The sequence below is a fragment of the Equus asinus genome, chromosome 8 (assembly GCF_041296235.1).
Source record: "Equus asinus isolate D_3611 breed Donkey chromosome 8, EquAss-T2T_v2, whole genome shotgun sequence".
Lineage (NCBI taxonomy): Eukaryota > Metazoa > Chordata > Mammalia > Perissodactyla > Equidae > Equus > Equus asinus.
Window position 1 is genome coordinate 47513347 of NC_091797.1, and position 19400 is coordinate 47532746.

At 38.8% G+C, this 19400-nt stretch overlaps 1 long non-coding RNA gene across 1 annotated transcript in view; it reads right to left on the reverse strand.

Annotated features, from left to right (window-relative positions):
* LOC139046086 (uncharacterized) overlaps positions 1-19400 on the reverse strand; it is a 64251-nt gene that overhangs the window by 28605 nt on the left and 16246 nt on the right. Inside the window, exon 2 of the long non-coding RNA XR_011505638.1 lies at positions 13293-13375. This is a non-coding gene — a long non-coding RNA (uncharacterized lncRNA). The remainder of the gene's footprint in view (positions 1-13292; positions 13376-19400) is intronic.

The window sequence follows — 19400 nt, forward strand, 5'->3', positions numbered from 1 at the left end:
GAATAACATTATTTTCAATAATATGTCATTACTCATAAATCAAAAATAAGTATTTGATACTCCTAACCTAACATCTGTTCTGAGTTCCTGGAGCATCATCATTTCTTCAGTGTAGGTGGCATCTTTCTCATTTGGATAGAAAGTTTTTATTAATGACTTGTAAAACTTTGTCTCTGGAAACAGAAGGCCACTGAGCTATTCAGATGGCCTGAAGTGAAATGCACTTTTTTTCTGATTAATTTTTAAGTATTATTGCTGAGCTAGATTTATGTAATGTTAGCATATATTGTTTGGACATTTAAACTTTTTTTTTTAAGTATGCCTTTTGGTGAGGAAGATTGGCCCTGAGCTAACATCTGTTGCCAATGTTCTTCTGTTTTTTTTTTTCTCCCCAAAGCCCCAGTGCATAGTTGCGTATCCTAGCTGTAAGTCCTTCTAGTTCTTCTATGTGGGATGCTGCCACAGCATGGCTTGATGAACGCTGTGGAGGTCCACTTCCGGGATCTGAACTGGTGAACCCTGGGCTGTGGCAGTGGAGCACGAGAACTTAACCACTACGCTACCAGGCCAGCCCCCAGGAGAGTTAAATACTGACTCACTAGACACATACCTGAGGTATCACGATAATTCTGAGGCATTTTGTTGGAATTTTGTTTTTAAGGCTTAGTTTAGGTGTTCTGGGTACTGTGTTTGGGTATTTAATAAGTGCTCAATAACTATAAGTTGAGTTTGATCAACTTTGTGATATTTCTCTAGCAAATATCTTATATAGGTCTGGTACAGTGCCTTGAATCTTACAGCTGCATCTTTGGAGACAGAGCTCTCATAGACTGTCTTCACAAACGTTTTGAAGGCAGAGTCGTGTATATTATGTGATGGATTACATCTTGTCTGGATCACAGGGAGTAAAATGTTATTACAATAAGATAGCACTTCTTGTTTAATTCTCAAGATCAGTCTCCTTTTGTTCAGAAACCCGCAGAACGATGCCTGACTTGGGGAGCACCATGAATCTTTTCCACAGTAATTTTGTATGTATATATCTATAACTATCTCTCTCTGTATATATACAAAATATATATTACATATATAATCTATCATATATTTACAAAATTAAAATGATATCCATTTTATATATATTTATAAAATATTATATATTTTTTCCAAGATCTTTCCTCCCCCTTACACAAGGTCAGTATGATTTGTTTTTGCTGGCAAAACTTATCTCTGGAAAGAGTTCAAAGATGGAAAGCTCCGGAAGGAGCTCAGTTGCCTGTTGTCTAGCATTGATGACAACTCACCAGTGTATGGCTCTAGAATATGTAATAATTGCAAATGTACTGCATCAAATGTTGGCTTATATTGATCTTAGTAACCAACTGTCTGGGTCCACTGGCTGCTCAGAACAGAAATATCAAATACCACACACATATTTCCTTTGAGGTTTGTGAATATCACATTGAAAAATATTGACCTCAATGTCAAAGAAAAAAATTTTTATATGAAAAACTTATCTGTGGCTAATATTTATATTATTACAAAATGTTCTGTAATATCTATTTCTTTAAGCTTATAGTGTAAGCTTCAGAATACCTTGCAATTACACTTTTTGCACCTTAGAACAAACACACTTGTGATTTTTCCATGAAGAAAGTATTATAGGAAATCAAGTTACATTTTTTTTTAAATTAGCTTCCTACAAGGCCAATATTTGGGAGGAGAATGGATGCATATTATTTGTTAGACTATGTTATTTTCAATCTAGGTAAATTTGATAAAATTGTGGCCATATTCTTTTTATAAGAAAAGAAAGAAAAAGATCTGGAAGCTCCAATCCCATTTGAAGATCTAGCTGCTAGCTGATTTGTCTGTCTTGTAAAAAAGGAAAGATTGGCTTTTTGTTTAAGTTCAATATCCCCGTGGTGCCTAACAGTCTCGATACCAGTATTCAGCCTGTCATTATCCATTTCTGTATCAACCAATCTCATTTTGCTCTAAGAGATTCATTAAATTGCCTATGTCATAATTTCATTTGAGTTTAATAGTTTAAGCTATCTTGTCACAAGTGTCATTGTCATCCAAATAATTTCCCAACTATCAAACTGTATATGGTTTCATTTTGGGGGGTCTAAAATTAAGTAAAGTGGTATGTTCTCTGCCCTTTAGCAGTTTATCATCTCAGAAAAAATTGGTTAAGGCAAACTTGCAGAACTCCATCTGTGATTTATTTCTGTGACTTTGCCTGTGATTCTTTCTTGAGCCCTTTTCCAAGTCTCTGTCTCCAGATATTTGCCTTTAGTTGGAAGAGCAGAAGGTTGGTAGCAGTGTGTGTGTGTGTGTGTGTGTGTGCGCGTGTGCGCGCGCTCGCGAGAGTGCACATCAAGTCATGGGTCTGTATCTTAATCAGGTGGAAACATTTTATTAGGCCATAGACCTGGCATGATTGGTTGACTTAAGAAAAAAGAAAGTAGAAACAGTTTCACAATTCTCCAACTCAAGCTTAACTCTAAACTCAATGCTTTGCCCAACACACCACTCCTGAGCAGAGAGAAGCTGAGAACACAGAAAGATGCCTTTTCCTAACATCACCCTTTTGCTTCTGGACCAGCCTGATGTAAACTTAATCCAGTCGCTTCTATGGAGGAAGCGGCCATTCTTTTCCTTCCACAGCAGAAGTGTAGATCACAAGACACTAGGGATTTCTGTAATGCTGGCTCAAACAGAGAAAACCTGAGAGTGGTCTAAGAGGACACAGGAGGATTTCTGCTCCTTATCTCTGTGTCTTCCCAAACACAGCCACCTCCAGACTGTGCACATTATTAATGGCTGTCATTTTTCTTTTTGAACAAATCACCTCCATGCAGTTTGCACTCGAGGGTACTGGAGAGTGTCCTGCCTATCTCTGTACATTAAATAACCTTATTGTGGTGCTGAGCCTGGCCATGTCTCTCCCTTTCTCTGTGGCAGGTGTATTTATCATTTTCCCCACTCTGACATTCCTAGCTCCAGCTGCCAGACCAGGCCTGGCGCCTTTCTCTCCGTAGATTAGTTTGCATTCTACAGGATTAAAAAGGTTTAGAGAGCAACTGGGAGTTGGCAGGAAGAGTCTGAGTTGTTTAGAAATGTCAGAAAAGCGTCAAGACTGCCAGTTTTCTGGGGGCGAGAATGGGGGGAGGAACAGAAGCACTTTTCAGTCAGATTCTAGCAGACAAAACACCGCAAGACAGAGGCAGCGAGGATCCCTAAGATAATAAGAAATTGTTGTATTATGAGTAGAGTTGGACGAGAAAAGAGAAGGAGGATGGTGAAAGGGGCAAACAACTCTGCTTTTCCATCAGGCAACTGAAAGTTGGAAATCAGACAGCCCAGTACATCACGCTCCAGTGTCACTCATCAAGGTTAGTCAACCTTGTGGAAAGCAGCCACGGGAGAAAAGACAAAACAAGAGGTGGGGTGCTCTGAAAACACACATATGACTAATGCATTGAGCAGCATCTCACTTTCTCATTTCATTTTCTGCTTGTATTCAGATTTCTTTGACTATTTGTGGAAGAGGGAGCCTTTATCTTTGATGTGTTTCTTTGGAGAGAGGGAGTACTTCCCCGGGCTCAGAAAGAAACCTTGATCTCCCAAATATTCTGTGCAGGTGACAAAGAAAATGTGTGACTTATCATTTTTAATGCTGTATCTATCATATGCACAGCCACCACTGCTAAGAACAAAGAGGAATTGTGTGTGAAAACCTAAAGCTGGATTAAGCAAGAAAAATGAATCAGAGAGTGTTATTACCACACTGTATATATGGATAGATTGGCTACACCATCCTGCCAATGTTTTGTGCCTTCACTGGGGCATATATTCTGAGCAGCCTTGGAAAGTGTATGACTCAGTGCACCAAGAAAAAGGACTGAGACCTGAGAAACTTGGCAAAGAATTTCCTTGGATTTGGCTGAATTTGAAGTGAAGCACTGAAGTCATTTGGCAGACCTCACAGAAGTGATTTCCACCATGCCATGTGCCAGTTTACGTCACACTTTGGGACTTTCTTAGGTAGGGAAGGAAGAAGAGTAGATAAGAGCAATTTTTTTGACTTTTTCCTCATGGCATGAAGTGTGGGAACACTCTTAAATTGGGACTCAGAAAGAAGAGGTTTAGTCAACATCTTGGGCTTTTTTCTTTACTTTTAACATCGATAGTGTCTAGCCCAGATGACTTTTAAGGTTTCTTCTAAAATAAAATCATGTAATTCACTTATTAAACTCATACTCCTGGCCCTAACAGCTGGACTAGGCTAGTGAATTCTGCCCTGGCCCAGCTGTTCTGTGTGCATGTGTCCTGTTTAAAGGTGTTATTAAGGAAAAGGTCAAATCTTCTTCCTTGTGATGATAAGTTCTTAACCAGACATTGAGTTCAGGGGCCAATGTCAGGGGCATCTAAACAAATAGGGCCAATCAATAGGAAACTTCCTTTTGGCCAAAGTGGTGTTTTCAAAATTAGTTAATCACTTCTCCTCATGGAGGCCAGGCTCCCAAGGGGATGCAGGCATGTCTTCCATCTCAGAGAAAGAAGTGGATCTTGTCCTCTCAGGATAAATATCTACTCTTATTAAGTTCTTTACCACCTTACATATATGAAGCCTCATTCCACCAATGTGTCTCCATTCTCTTCTTCTCCGCAGGATTCCTCTCCTAGGTCTGTGTGTCTACCTGAGTCTCCCTTGGCTACACCTTCAACCAGATAGCTCTACTCAGATCTCTCCATCTTATGTTGTTCTTTTCCTTTATGCATAAACATGTTTGGAGCAAGACATAGGACAGGACAGCAAAGGTCCTTGTTCTCATGCAATTTAATTTCTAGTGCGCTGTGGGAGTGGGGAGGAGATTTCAGGGAGAGAATGATAATGATAAACATATACATAAACAAAATACTTTAACATAGTGATGAGTACTTTAAAGACAGTAAAGTTAGGTGACAGAAAAGAGAGTGAATGGGAGGTGGGCCAGGGGGCTACTTGAGATTCTGAAGTGAAGAAGACCTTTCTGAGAAGATGGCATTTTAAATGAAACTAGAAGTTACAGGAAATATCCAGTCTCGTAAAGATCCATGACAAAGCATTCAAGGCAAGGGGAGTAGTCAGTGCCAGACCCACAAGGCCAGCAGGAGCTAGGCACCGAGAAGAGAATAAAGGCCAGTGTGGTTCTGCCACACGGAGCAACAGGGAGTGTGGTAGGAAACAGAAACAAGATAGACAGGACTGTATCATGAAGGCCTGAGGGCCTGAAGCTGTGCTTAAGATTTGGAGGCTGCCTTTGGAGGATTTTCAGCAGGAGGTAACATAATATAATTTGTATTTTAAAAATCATCCTCGCTGTTGTGTAATGAACTGACTGTGGAGAAGCAAGAGTTGAGGTGAGAAGGCCAATAGGGAGGCTACTACAGTAGTCCAGGTGAGACATCATGGTGACCTGAACCTGGACCACAATGGTGGCATGGAGATGGACAGGAGACATATTCAAGACCTAATTCTGAGATTAAAGCAACCATTTTGTGGGGTAGATTGAATCTGTCAAGTAAAGGAGGAAACAGGGCTGAGAATGACTTCCAAATCTCTAGTTTGAGTAGTTGAGTCCGTAGGGGTGACAATGATTGGGATGGGGAAAGCTGAGAGAGGAACAGATTTGAATGTTAATGAAGGATTTGTCTTTGGCCATCTTTTTTACACTGTATCCATTTCAAATAGATTTCTATTGGGGGCAGGAGGAAACACCTCACTTTTCATGTTTCCATGTGGTGGGACTTCTGATTAAATGGATACTATTCACTTCTCCCTGCCCCTCGCTCATACATCCCCTGGCAGGAGAACTCAATTATTTGATGAGTACATTTATGGGCAAAAATGAGGAATGCTTGGTTCTGCCCTTTCCACTTTCTTTTCTCCTTGAGATTTGCCTTCACTTGGGTTCATACTCTGGAATTTCTGTGACCATTAACTTCCATAGTCACATTCATTCAATCGATGAGCCACGTTGATTCTGTTACAGCTCTCTTGTGTCTCTTTTTTCTGTCATTCTCTAGGTACCAATCCTCATTACTTATCATTTGAAACCTTGACTGCCAACCTACAGCCTCTCCCCATCTACATAATGTTAAATGAACATTTTGTATCAATAACTTTCAGGGGTTTGGGCTGAAAAAATGATGTAAAACTCCCTTAGACCATTTACAATTTGGCTCCAGTTAATTCTTTCCCAATTCATGATCTAATAAAAAAAAAAAAATCTCCATTTCTCACTACTGCTTTACACTATCTGAGTCTCCATGGATCATCTGTGCTATTCTGTTAGCCTAAAACCTTCTGACATTTCTGCAAGGCCTAATTCTTTCCATCCTGTAAGATCCAGCCTCAATGACACGAGTGAAATGAAATATTTTCCTATCGATATCTCCAGATGGAGATAATTTCTGTCTTTAAGTATCATATTAGAATATGACCCATATCCCAACAAGGACACTGAGAATTTTTCATAGAAAGTTTTGTGTGTATGTGCATCCTCCACTGACCTCCAACTCTACATTTTAAATTGTTCTTAAGAGTAGATTCTCAAATAGCAATTGCCAGATTAAAAAGAGTAGTCAAGGGAATTTATGATGTTCTGAATCCTGATGAACATCATGAAGGCACCACTCACCTAAAGGAGAATGTTAGTGAATTAGCAAGACAGAAGTGGAGAATGAGACAGGGGCCAAGATAAACATTACTCTGTAGTCTGTTTCTTTCCTTCCCTTGAGCTTCTAGCAAAGTCTCAAGGGATCCCCACAAGCACATTTTAAGTTACCTTTTGTGGATTAAAGTCATAGATTCTAGACTTCTCCAAACTTCAATTGCTAATTACCTGGCCCTTAACTGAGTGATATCAGGGGCCTGGTATTCTTAAATATGTAAAATCCTGGTGGGGTTTGCTGTTATTTGTATAAATATGGAGCTTTCTGGTTCTTACCCAAAGCTACTGATCCACTGCTGAATAGCACTGAGCATCTATGTATCAAGATAACGCTTTTGATTTTACATTGTGACATTTCTGGAGGAACACAGAGCTCAGCACAAACAATGGTTCTGATACCATCAACAAAAAAGATACTGGAACGCACTGCTCCTTGAAAACTGAAACCGGCAGCATTTTTTTAATATGCTTCTAAAGGATAGAGAACCAGTGACCTGCTATCAATATCCTTTTATTGCCATTATGAAATACTTTCAATTACACAATATCACCTGGATCTCACACTACCTTTTTAAGATAAGCAGGACGAGTATTTTAAGTCCACACTCGTACAGACGAAGTAACTGAAGTGCAGAAGAAGGAACTGGCCCCAAATCACAATGTTAGTGAATGGTATAGCGAGAACTTGAATCTCTGCGTGTGGGGCTGACACAAGTGCTCTCTCACGGCATTATGCAGCAGATTGACAAACTAGCATTTGGGGTTATCAAAGACTAAATTAATTGGACGAGGGGTAATTAGTGCAGGTTTACACACATACACACACACACAAAGACACAAGCACATGCACAGACACGAACAATTTGTGGGACCAAAAGAGTGCAATATTTTTCTTCTGGTCTTTCAATTTTGCTGCATTTAATAATTACATTAATTATTTTTCTCTATGAAATGCAAAGACTGAGGCAGCAGAGAAATGAAATCAGATATTGCCTATCTTACAGAATTTTCCGTTTTTTATCAAGAAGCTTGGCTTTAACTGGATCTAACAAAATGCCATACGCCATGGGGAGAAAAACTTTTCGGAAATACCTTATCTCACTCATTTCTCTTTTCATCTTTGTTTTCATCTGTGTCCAAAACTCTTTTAAATGCCACGTTTGTGTGTGTATGGGGATTTCCAGTCGAAAACCATTTGGGATTGAAGGTTTTCTGTCGTGTGTAGAATCCGGATTGAAGCCCCAGGAATGGCACGTTTGGGGACACAGGAATGACATAGGCAGCACCTCTGGCCATCTTGAGTCAGTACTCAGCATCCACCATGATGTCTCCCCCAACCTACTGCCCTTGCTCATCATGCCCCAGCCTCCTGGAATGTCTTTCCCCTGGACACTGCTAATAATCCTAGCCTGTATTTTATGTATTGCATACAGATCCAGCCAATCATACAAATGCAAAATCTGTATTAGTTCTCTAGGGCTGCCATAACAAAGTTCTACAAATGCAGGGTTTAAGCAACATGAGTTTATTCTCTCACAGTTCTGGAGGCTAGAAGTCCAAGATCAAGATATTGGCAGTGTTGGTTCCTTCTGAGAATGGTGAGCGAAGAAACCGTTCTGGCTTGTATTCCGTGTATTCTTTATCGCTGCAACTACTATGAGAGCTGGGACATAGTTTATTTTCTTCACTCCTCCGTGACCCAATCTAGAAGAGTGCCATCCGTGGAGAAGGGTTCAAAGAATGGATTAATGTATATCCTCAACAAAACCCTTAGGCAGGAGTTTTTGAAAGCAGAAATGGAATCCCTTTGGTGACATTGCATTTCCTAAATTTTGAATTGGGCATCCTAATTTGAAAGCCGTTTGAAAAAGCCTCTTATCAGTTAAGAGCTCATCAGTATCATTTGCTTAAATATATATACACAGACTCAAGGGTAAACCTCTCAAGAAAATATGCGATTGTAGCAAGGTTTGGGACTCTAGTCTGGTCTCTTTTAATTCATACCCTTGTCTTTAATTCTGATTTACTTTCAGTCAGAGCATTGATTTACCTTTTTTCAGTCTTTTCTCACTTTGTTTTTCATAAGCCCTTTGTTGGTTTGCTAAAAATTATTGCCTCTGAATTAGAGTTTAATGGAGTTAATATATCAGTATGTTATTTAGGGTTTTAGTCTGTGATTAATCCAAGAAAATCTGGTTGAGTGCCTTACCGGAGGGCTGTGTTTCCTCCAGGTTGTAGCATTAGTCACGTCAGATGGGAGTGGACAAATACAGAGTGGCAGAAAAAATGAGGTAGAAACCAGGGGAATCTGGGCTTTGGCACTAGAAAAGAAGGGTACATTTTTTGCAGCGAGCTCAGTTTTCAATTTGAGGGTCTCTGCTGAAGCAGGTTGACTGTAATGCTAGTGGTAACCGGGATTAAGGTGTTATTTAATTTAGACCTATGTTTATGATGAACTAACCAATTTGCCTTTGTATTCAACTATGTCATATTTTGAATCTAAGCAAAGGGCAGACTGTTAGGTTATGTGGATCTAAGACATGCAGTTCTATTTGTGACTCTCTCTCCTTGTCAGACGAAAAGGAGCTTAATCTTTATACCAGTCCTGTAAATAACACTCAGAACCAGTTAAATCCGATTCTCAATTTTTGTGCATGTCATCAAATATGCATTAACCTCACGCCCCAATATCTCTGTGTCTCCTTTCACTAGGGACCTCCCCCACCCTCTATTGCTTTCCTGATTGGCAGGCCAAGAGAATACCAGCAGAAAATTTACCTGAATTCCTCTCTCAAACACAATGGCTACAAAAAGCTGAGAAGGGTTATGGAGACAAGCCCGTACATTTTTCCATCTGAAAGAGGGCCTGGGAAATTAGATTCTGCCAGTCCGGCTGAGATGTCAGCACATCCTTCTAGATACATTTTCTCTACCAAGAGCATGGCTGGCAAATATTTCCTCCTGCACTGTGTGTGGGCCCAGTGTGAAATAGCCGTGCTTGTTTCATTCAAGATACCTGGAGCTACAGGTTACTTTTGAAACCAGCGAAAATCCCCTGCAGTTCCAGGTTACTTTGACATAGGTAATGACTGAAAATTCCTCTGAGCTTAGATTTTACACTTGTGATTCTCCAAATTAGCTTTTGCTATCCCTGCAGGTTTCTGCCTTTCGAGCTTTTAGCGTTGTAAGTTTCTAATATAACCAGGCACCAAAGTCCTTAGCTTATCAAGTCACAAACTACCGCAGGATGGTTGGGGGGATGTGAGTGCTTGTTCGCGGGGGCAGCAGAGTTACAGTTAGCGGAATGAAGAATTGAAGAAGTGTCCTATGATGAGGAGAAGAAATGGTGCTGGATATCAACTACAGAGGCACCAGCTAATACCCAGTTAAATCTGTACCAGAAACGGACAAAACTTTGAAAAGGGAGGAGAATTATGGAAGGTCATGGAAGGACGATGTTTCTCTCATCTTCCTGACATTTTATGTATACTCTTGTGCCATGTGAAGCAAGAATAAATAAAAATATTTGGCCAGGATTTCACGTATCATGTCCCACATTTTGTGGTTAGGTTTAACTTTTAGAACCCTAATTCATTGAGTCTTCACAAATGTCAAATATCTGTCAGCAACAAATATATTATGATCTGCTTATGAGCATGAATAACAAATATTATTTTTATTTCGTATAATCAGAGGGCTTGAAAGGAAACTAAGATGCCATCAAAGCTGTCTGTCTAGCCATGTGCAAACGTGACCATTCTTACAGAAAACTGTGGACATATGAGTATCTGGACTATTTTCAAAGGATCTGGACATTTCTCCCTTGAATAAATCATTCTTGCTGTTTAACAATCTTTACAGTTGGGACGTGCCTTCCCATAAAGAACTTGCTTTTAGAATTGACTCGAAGTTTTCCATTTTGCTGGAAGAAACAGACTACTTTGTATTGTTTGACCACATACTAATGCTTTTGTAGCCAAGGAATTCATTACATGGTGAATGCATAGTGTGGGGGATATTTCTTCCAAGCAACCCTCTCTTCCCTCCCTCTAACCTCTGCAATTTCAAGTAGGATTGTCTCACAGATACTCTTTTTCTTCCCCTCTGGGTTACAGTACATCACACTAGATGGCAGTAATACCCCAGTTTGCGAGTCCATTTTACATCGCCCCTACCCCCACACGCAACCTTTGCTTGTCCAAAATAATATGGAATAAAACATGCAAATAAAATCCGTTCATTTTGTGCAAGGTTCATTCAGAAAAGCTGATATACAATTAAAGCTGGTAAGGAAAAAAATATGTTAAACGATATTGAAAACTCAGGCATTGTGGGGTTTTGGGGGGAGGGTGTCCTCAGGTTTGTTTCTTTGTTTGTTACTGTCTTTCACATATAGTTTAATTACAAAAAAGAAATTTGTGGGGCCAAACATCTAAGCTTAAATGTGAAGGTAAAAGTGTACATCTGAGAAAAGAAGGGAAGACGGTCATGCTAGTTGCATATATTTTTTCAAATGCTATGCTTCTTCCAGCAGATTGACGATGCTTTTATGCAACATTAACCTGCATTTTCTAGACAGAGATGGCCAGTTGCAAGCTCAGAGCCCTATGGGTATTGCCCATTAACAGAGAGTAGGATGATTGGAAGGAAAACAAAACCAACCCGAAAGCTCTTGATACAATGAGAACCCCTTTTCATTGTGTTTGTATAAATCTGGAGATCTGCTGAGGATTTGGAGGGAGACAAGTTCAGTTTCTGTAAAATATTCTAGGTCAGCTAATCCAAAGCTCCAGAATGCCCTAGTCAGTGGGAACAGTTACAGAAAAATACGCAAAAAAATGGCTCTACTCTGATTGGCACTAATTTACTTTGTATATAAAGTAGTAAAAAGGTAGAATGTTTTCATCCAAACAAACTTGTCCAACGTTTACCTTGATGGTTACAGCAATGTTATTTTTTTCCTCTCACCATTCACAGCCCTGAGCTTTATGTTGGAATTCACAGGCTCTATGCTCTCATTTTAAAGGAAAGCATATAATCACCTTTTAAAGGTTTTTACACAGAGGTACACACTTTAAAGGTTACTACACAGAAAACTGAAGCAGCCTCATAAGGAGTAGGATGAATTCATGAGCAAATATGAAGAATGTTCCTTAGCATGCATGTGCAAATGCTTAATGCATTATTTATAGATACTGTTTTACCGCAAAGATCAAGGTCATGCATTGGACTCCTGGGCAATGGGTCAAGTCTTGAGAGGCCATCCTGATAATCCCAGCTGACAGTTTCTTGGATAGAGTTGGTATACTTTATGTGGATGTATTTTCCAACTTGGAGGGAACAGTGAAAACTTTTTGTTTTTAATTAGCTAGCTACTCATTTATCCAACTTGATCACAACTCATTAATTTTGATCAGAAACAGTGCGTGGGGTTCAGAGGTGTTGCTATGCTCACATTCTCTCTCTCTAGATTCTATGAATCATTCTACTAAGAGAAGTATGCAATTAACCTTTCCTTCTAGTAACCGCTTCTTGTCTTCTACCCTTTGCCAATGATGTTTCCACAGTGTCCAGAGAAAAGCAGACATGATAATAGTTTGACTTATAAGAAAATACTGGAATCCTAAGACATTTACTTTAGAATTTCCAAAGGAAAATTATTTCTAAACGCTTTTCAAAATCAATATATATTCAATGTTACAGCATTCCATATCTTTAAGTTGTTACCCACACTGGGACCCTTTGTTGTATGTGTCCCCCTTGGGGTCTCCTGTATTATACAGAAGATGTAGACCCACTTGTTCAAGTAATCTTGGGACATGATATTGAGGTCCCGACCTCTTCTAGCATTAAACAAGCAGTGGCATATGGTGGGGGGCTCAGGAGGGAGTGGGCCACCCTTGTGCATGCTGTAAGGGGGGTCATTGTCTTTGGAGAATTTAAAAACAATGCTAAACCTTACTAAAAATAAGTCTGGTTTTTATTGTCTTCATGCACCAGCAATTCTAAACAATGTCAGTAAGAAAACAGTCCTCCATGCCAAGCAGATCCCTCTTACTCCCTGAAGGGTTGTGGAAAAAGGGAAGGTTCTGGATGCCATCATACTAGCTCAAAGGGGCTCTGTTTTCCACTTAGGCTTCAATGTAAAAAAAAATAATAATAATAAAACAAACAAAAGCACAAAGTTCTCTCATCCTGCCTTTGAAAGTCTTTCCCAGTTCTAGTCTCCTATATTTCCTTCAATTTTGACTTGAAGTTTTCACATATTATTCCTGTGAGCAAGGAGGATTTTGTGGAAATTAGCACTTTGCATGAATGCTAAGCATTTCTAGGTTGATCTGGGCTTTCCTTGAGATCTTGAAGCCACCTTTATGCCTTTCTGTCTTTCCCTACATCCAGGATCAGTAGATCAGAAATCAATCAAAATAGCAGTGATATTTCATACTAACAAAATACTATAAAATAAAAACATTCAGAAAAAAAGCATCCCTGTTTAATAGGCAATGGAATTCAGGGTAAGAAAAGGTGGCAAAAGGACCTCCTGGGAGAGGATAACTGGCAAGAACTTACCACCAAAGCGAATCAAGGTAGCTCCTAAGCAGTCATCTCAGGACATCTTTGTTTTGATTAAACACCTCTGCATCAAGATGTTTCTAGGTCAATCAAAAAGATCAATGAGTGAATTTATAGTCAAACCAGGGTACGAATGGAAAGCAGTGTTGGTATCATTTGTACATCCTGGAGAGATGTATAAATAAGACCCATGATTAGAAGCCTAGATTTTAAAGTCAGGAAACTCAGAGTTTTAGTCCTATCCCCAACACTTACTAAATGGATGACATTGCTTAAGTTTCCCTTAAAGATTTGGTTTTCTCATCGGTTAAATTGGTATAAAATTAGCATAATAATAGCATATTATGGGATTGCCATTAGGTTTAAATGATATGACGTAGATAGAATGCTTACCTCAGTTCTTGGCACATAGAAGACTTTCAATGTTTCCTAGCTATTTTTTCCATATAGAGTTCTGTATGCATAGTGGGTGATATAATAATTCATAATAATTCTCTTTGGCCTAGACTAGCTACCAATTAAGACAGTGGTGGGTTCATCAGGCCTTAAGCAAATGATCACTCTAGTTCCTCGTTTTATCTCTCTGTATTGACTCACTTACGCACACATCAGTCCCAATTATTTAGTCCAGCTCTGGTTATTTAGAAACTATCCCATGCCCTCTCACCAGTGTGTAAATAATGACAATATTATACTCCTAAGATGGATGGTGAATTTATAACAGAGAAAGAAGAAAAGGCAAAATCAGTATGGACTGAAGTAAGAGAAGTTTTTATGGAAGAGGAGCAACTTGAGGTCAGTCTCCCAAGACAGTGTGAGTTTGAAGAGCGGGGAGCACGAGGATGGTTCCACTCAGAGTTGGGGGAAGAGCCTGAGCAAAGGAGTGAAGACAGGGAGACAAAATGTGCGCAAAATAAGGGGGGAAGCAGCATCACTGGTGTGGGAAGACATGTCATGAGTAAATCAGGTTGGATAGGTAGGCAAGGCTTACCATATGGACCTTTCAACACTGCGCCGAACTCTGAAGCAGGAAGCCACTTGGGATCGGAGATTTAGGGTTGGGGCTGAGATGCAGGGTGAGAGCTGGGTTTAAGATTGGAGTTGGGAGTTGTTGTTAGGGTTTGAAACTGCAGCTGTGGCTGGGGTTAGGTTTGGGGGTCACTTATGTATAAAAGCGAAAATGTATACATGTATGGATGCATAAATTTCAGAAGGTTCAAGCTCCTTGAAGCTAATCAATGCATTTCTGTTTAAGAGCCTCTGTCTCTCGCTGTGTATATATCTCTCTCTCTATATATATGTAGATATATAGATACATATATAAATCTACATATATGTATCTATATAGATATATAGATATATAGATGCATATACAAATCTACATATATATACACACACACACATATGAGTACAATATATGTTCACATACACATATATAGTCAAAGCAGTGACTGCTTCTACTATGGGAAATGTTATCTGATACATTTGCTAAACCAAATAATAAAAATAAGAACTAACATTTATTCAGCCCAGGCACTGTGCTTAACACTTCATCTGTGTTCTCTAATACAATTTAAATCTAATGGAAATGGAAGAGAGAGATTATAGTTGGGGTGGAAAGGGGACTGAGATCAAGGAAAGCAGCTAGCAATCTGTTGCCAAAATCCAAATTTGAACTGATGAGGCTCTGGAGTATGGTACACAGAACTGGGAATGGAAGGGAAGGAGGAAAGTGTGAAAAATCTTAGAAAGGGAGAAAGGATTTTCCTTTGGAAGAGATCAGGTAGAGAGTTTTTAGAGAGGAAACTTTGAAAGATGTTTGTAAATTTAATAACTTGGGAGGCTACAGGAATGAGAGAGGCACTGACATGTTTGTAAACTGCAGTGTGCTTATAAATGCACAATATCATTATATTATTTTACTTATCTATGCAATCCTTCAAAAGAATACTTGGCTTCCTGTTGTATATTATCCTCTGCTCTGTGGTCTACTTTAAATAATATCCTTCCAGCCCTTCTCTGACTTTGTCTTCTTCTTGTTTCCAAGCAAAGAGGAGAGAAAACACAGCTACAGACCGGCTTGCTTCAGTGATATCAAACCCCATGACCATCACTTTTCCAATCAGGACATGGTTACCCTAGCAACCAGCTTCTCTGTTTTCTCATTTTCTCTCCCAAGAAGTCCAAGTTACTTTACGTAGACTAACTGAAGAAAACCTATTCACTATATTCTGCATTTTACAATTTGGCTCTCCTAAAGATATCTCACTGTTTCTTTTTCTTAAATGGGTTGGGATCTTATATGTTTTTCTGAGTATTTTAAGACCCAATTTAAACAAAATAGACTAGGTGATGTCCTCAGGAAAGCAAAACATTTCACTCTATCATTTTTTGAGGCTGACATTGTAATAGGTGGTTTGGGGAAATCAGGAAATATTAACAATGCCCTCCTGAACTTTAAGTCCAGACTGAGACAATGAAATTATGATTTATTTTTCTCGAATCTTCTATTCTCCCTTCCTGTCATTCCTCAACTGGCTTTCTCAGATAGAAATATCATGGTCATTTCTGCACTTCACAGAATAAGACTGACATTTAGTTAAAGGAGATAGTACATGTTCAGAATTCAGAGATGAGGTAGGGGTTGGAGTGATGCTTTTCCTAATGTGATGATTTTTGTGGAGGAAATCTAATTGTTACGGCAAGCCAACTATGTGTCAGGCATCGCATGAAAGAGTAGTCCTTTGGTACAAAAAAGATTTTCCTGACTCATTTTGCCTTTTTTGTCCTAAGTTTTTCTTTCAGCAGTAGTCCAATTCATCTTTTATAGCTAGATTAGAAGAGTTTTAGAAGAGAGGACTAGAAAAAATTCAAGACCACTACTTGATAGTTTTCTCAGTAGTATCAACTCATATTTGAGCAATTTCATACCACTTGAAGAATTTAGGTTTCCAGCAAAAGGGAATTTTAAACAATTTGAAATAGCTAGATTTACACTGGCAGATGATAAAATATAGGCATCCATGTACAAAGCATTTTTATTATAATTTGCTGAAGGGTTTATGAAAGCTTAAATTTCTATGGATTTGGGGGTTCTCAAAGTTTTAGACTTTAGAGTTTCTTAAATCTAATGAAGATACATGATCAAGGTGGACCACACGAAGAAATGAAGAAGGTGATTTGAGAAAAGAATTGAAGGAAATGAGGGACAAGTCATGAGAATATTTGAGGGAAGAAAATTCCAGCCAGAGGAAATCTCCAGAGAAACATCTCAAGAAAGAAATGTGTCTGAATGTTTGAAGAAGAGCAAGGAGGTTGACATGGAGTGAATGATGTGAGAGTAATAAGTAATGAGATCAGAGAGATGTTAGGGCAAAGCTGGGAGTGAGATAGTGGGTTGGTGTAGGTCATTATGAGAAATTATGAGGATGTTCGCTTTTATTCGGAGAAAAAATTTCTGCTAAAAGCCACTGCATATAAGTTACCAACATTATTCACCTCCTTAGACTTCTACAGCAGCTCTTTCTCATAAACATCTGGATAATAAATATTTTAGGCTCAGAGACCATACAGTATCTGTTGCAACTACTCAACTCTGCTATTATAGTTCAGAAGTAGCCATAGGGAATGTATATAAAATGAGGGTACTTGTGTCTCAATAAAACTTTATTTACAAACACATGCAGGCAGCCCACAGGCTATAGTTTGCTCACTTGTCATCTAGAGAGTTAGTCTGATTGATTTATATTTCTTCCAGGAAAATGGAGGAGAAAATAACACTGATTGACTATTATTTGCCAGCATGTGTTCTGGGCATTATATACACACACAGTTATCTATTTCCATCCCGATTATCAGCTACTTGTCCAAGATAGATAGGTTTATCTCTCTCAGGAAAATAAATTCAATAGCCTCTTCCCTGATTCTGTTTTGCTTTTATACCTCCTCAACTCACTCTGCCAAAGTGATCTTTTAAAACATAATCATTCTAAATATTTAAAGAAAGAATAGTACCAATATATCTCTATATAATCTCTTCCAGAACACAGAAGAAATGGGATCAGTTCCCAATTATAAGGTCAGCATTATCCTGTTAGCAAAACCAGACAAAGGCAATAAACATACTATGAAACAATAGCCCTTGTGAGCATAATGTAGTCAGGAATTGGAATACTCAACATAATAAAGATAGTAGTGCTCCCCAAATAGGTTTAATGCAATTGCTATCACAATCACAACAGGATGTTTTGAAGATAGAGACAAGCTCATTCTAAAATGAAAATGGAAAGACAAACAAAAAAATAGGATAGTTCAAACAAGAGGTCAGTAAGATTGGAGAAATCACAATACCCCATGTGAAGACATTTTATGGCTACAATAATCAAAACAGTGTGGTATTGACAGAGGGATAGACATGGAAATCAATGGAACAGAACAAATGAGTACAGATACACAGAATTGATTTTCTTTTTTTATTTTGCTGTGGTCACATTGGTTATAACATTATGTAAATTTCAAGTTTACATTCTTTTATTTTGCTTTCTTTATAGACTGCATTGTGTTCACCACCAAAAATCTAGTTTCCATCTGTCACCATACATATGTTCCCCTTTGCTTCTTTCGCCCTCCTCCCACCCCCCGTCCACTCAGGGAAGCACAAATCTGTTTTCTTTATCTATATGTTTGTTTATCTTCCACATATGAGTGACATCATACAGGATTTGTCTTTGTCATCTCACTTAGCTTAATACCCTCAAGGTCCATCCATGTCGTGTGTCACAAATGGTACAATTTCATCTTTTTTATGGCTAATAGTATTCCATTGTGTATGTGTGTGTGTGTGTGTGTGTGTGTGTGTGTAACACATCTTCTTTATTCATCTGTTGATGGGCACTAAGGTTGCTTCGAAGTCTTGGCTGTTGTGACTAATGCTGCAATGAACATAAGGGTGCATATATCTTTTTGAATTATTGTTTGCATGTTCTTTGGATAAATACCCAGAAGTAGAATAGCTGGATCATATGGTATTTCTATTTTTATTTTTGAGAAATCTCCACATTTTTTCCCATTGTGGTTGCATCAGTTTGCATTTCCACCAGCCATGTATGAGGATTCCCTTTTCTCTGCATCCTCTCCAACCTTTGTTATTTCTTGTCTTTTTGATAATAGCCATTCTGACAGCTGTCAGGTGATAGCTCATTATAGTTTTGATTTGCAATTCCCTAATAATTAGTGATGTTGAACATCTTTTCATGTGCCTGTTGGTCATCTGTATATCTTTTTCGGAAAAATGTCTGTTCATATCTTTTGCCCATTTTTTGATTGAGTTGTTCATTTTTGTTGTTGTTGACTTGTATGGATTTTTTTATATATTTTGGAAATTAACCCCTTATCAGATATATGTTTTGCAAATTTTTTCACCTAGTTGGGAAGTTGTCTTTGTGTTTTCTTGATGGTTTCTTCTGCTGTGCAGAGGCTTTTTACTTTGATGTAGTCCCATTTGCTTATTTTTTGTTTCCCAACTGATTTTCAACAAAAGAAGGAATGATCTTCACGTTGTCTTCCCTGTAGCAATTAATTGCATCTTCCTCCTTTTTGTTAGGTATAGTCTAATGCCTGATATTAAGCTTTTGATTGTAGTGTGAGTGCCTGACATTAAGCTTTTGATTCCTGAGGCTTCCATTTCAAAAGACATCCATCTTGAATAAACATCCTGCCAGCTGTATGACACAGACTAATAAAACAACCAAATATGCTGCCCCACCCATGAAGTTCCTCTTTTAGAAAACCCTGGGTGACCTAAATAACTGACTGCTTGAATGACCCTGACTCCACTCTCCCATGCTTAATTCTAGCTCTGATGCTTCAAATTAGCCAATAATGAGTGACCCTGGAAACCCCAGACTTCCCACCCTTGCACCCTAATAAATGCAGAGCCCCAGGTCCTCCCTCTCTCTCTCCCAATGAGATTGCTGTGTGGCCTTCAGGAATGCAGTGTACCCTCCAGAACTTGTGAGTAATAAATCTTGTTCCTCAATGGTCGTTGATGGTTTCTTGCTGAAGTGCATCATGTGATCATAATAAGAATCACAAGGTCTAGCCCTG